Source organism: Rhagoletis pomonella, unplaced genomic scaffold (genome assembly GCF_013731165.1).
Source record: "Rhagoletis pomonella isolate Grant_MI unplaced genomic scaffold, Rhpom_1.0 Rhpom_scaffold_00005, whole genome shotgun sequence".
In the NCBI taxonomy this organism is placed as follows: Eukaryota; Metazoa; Arthropoda; class Insecta; order Diptera; family Tephritidae; genus Rhagoletis; species Rhagoletis pomonella.
This window is the reverse complement of record NW_023458559.1, coordinates 2,652,833-2,655,253: the sequence shown is the minus strand read 5'-3', so window position 1 is coordinate 2,655,253 and position 2,421 is coordinate 2,652,833.

The following is a 2,421-nucleotide window of genomic DNA, read 5'->3' as shown; positions in this document are numbered from 1 at the left end:
TGTCATAATTATAATCAAAATTATTTCGGCTTTTTGTTCCTGTGCAATTTACAGCACATCATTAATTTAGTTCTGTTTTATAAAATTATTTATATTATATTATATTAATTTTAATGAAAATGAAATGTCTGTACATGATCTCTTGTAACGCAATGAAATGAAATGTTATAAACTAAATAAGAAAATTTAATTTAAATAAATAGATATTGTACGTTTTGTAAATGTATGCAAATTTATACAAGTGCATACAGTGCTGCGCAAAATTATTGACACAGAATTTTTCACAATGTATGCAAAATTGTTTACTCTTTATTTTTGAAAATTTTTTATAAAACTACTGTTCAGACTACAACAAAAAACAAAAAAATAAAATATCTAAACTTTGTACAAAGCTAAGGAAAATTTAATAAATTTACATACATATTTGCAACTTTTAATCAGATTTTTTGCAAAAATTCTAAGTATGCAGTTTTATAGCCCATTCAATTTTGATATAACAAAGTGCAAAAACCTACGCAATTTCTTAGCAAATAAAATTGAATGAGTTATAAAACTGCATACTTAGAATTTTTGCAAAAAATCTGATTAAAAGTTGCAAATATGTATGCAAGTATATTAAATTTTCCTGAGCTTTGTACAAAGTTTAGATATTTTATTTTTTTGTTTTTTGTTGTAGTTCAATAATTTTGCGCGGCACTGTATATGTACATGAGCTTTTGTAATACAATGAAAGGTTATGTTATGAACTGAATAAGAAAACAAAAAACCAAATGTGAAGTTATAAACTGAATTAAAAAATAAAATTACTATACAAAATAAATTGTTATAAGTTTTGTTTAAATTCTTAAATGTACAGTGGCTGTACAGTGTACAGTGAGTGATGTCAATATGTGGTGCGGCTATAATTTTTATTTTCATATTATTTCACATTATTTATTATTATTATTTCATATTCTTTTCATGTCAAAATTACAATATGCATATACAGTGTAGGTCATATCATTTTGGACCAAATTCGAAATGATATTGTTTGTTTGTGTTTACTACAGAAGCCATATAAATAAAAGTTGAAAACTTTGTACAAAATGTATAATTAAAAAAATTAAAAAGAAAATCGTCAAAATTTTGGAACTTGTTAATCAGAATTTTAAAAAATAATTATGCAATTTTGTAGCCTATTACATTCTAGTATAATAAAGTGCAAGTTTCAATTAGCTAAAGATTACCGTTGATTTTTTAGTTTTTTCATTTTGTTCATGTAGGAAATGCGCAACACTCGATAATCTTTAGCCACTTCAAATTTGCGCATTATTATACTGAAATTGTATGGGCTATGAAACTGCATACCAGACATTTTTATTAAAAAATTTAAACTTTTAATGAAAATTCGTTGAACTTTCGGTAATTTTGTATACTGTTTGAATCTTTTATTTGTATTGTTTTTGTTATTGCATGCCATCATGTTTTGCGTCTCCGCTTGGCAAACTCATCTTGGTTCTGTTGAGGCTAAAAATAGCATTATATGTTAACTATTTTCGCACATTAGGTAAAAAATATAAATCACCTTTTTTTTATTGTGCCATCCTTTGAATTGGATGGGATACAAAGTAACTCTTCAGATCATCTCTTAACTTAAACGCATTTTGTGACGCATTGTTCGAACCTATCCGCCTAGCTCTTTGCAAGGGGGTCGAAATATCACTCCGCCACAATCCTCTTCTGATAGAGTCGCCGTCCTCCTGGTCAACATATTCCGGCGGGCAAAAGCTACCATCGTGCATCTCGAGAAAATTGTGAAGGAGAACCGTAGCCTTTACAATTTTCTCGGCAGATAAAGGGCTCATTTGTAAGGGATTTAAAACGATTCTCCATCGACAAGCCAAAATCCCAAATGCATTTTCTATAACACGGCGTGCTCGAGATAAACGTTTATTAAAAATTTGCCTCTCCAGAGATAAGTTGGTTCCTAAAATGAGGAAATGAGTTTAATTAGAAAATACTAATTTTTAAATTGTTCATACAAACCTGGGTACGGCCTCATTAAAAATGGCTTTAACGGGAACGCATTATCTCCAACAAAATAGTGGGGAAAAGTTTTGTCCGAGTCTGGTAGCACATCGTTTTCAGGAAGATCCAGTTTTCCACTATAGAGCTGTCTCCCAAAGCCAGAATTCCATAAAACGCCACCATCACTTTGCGAGCCGTAAGTTCCAATATCAATGCAAGTGAAAGTATACCCAGCCAGCAAAATCATCGTAAACAAGCTCGTAATTGGATATTTTCTCGAAGAAACACCGGATTAAAAATCGTTTATGATAGCCGTTTACGACTCTTTTTCGAGCACTTTTTCGCATTAAATTGTGCATCGCCTACGAACAGTCGTAAACGGCTATCATAAACGATTTTTAATCCGGTTTTTCT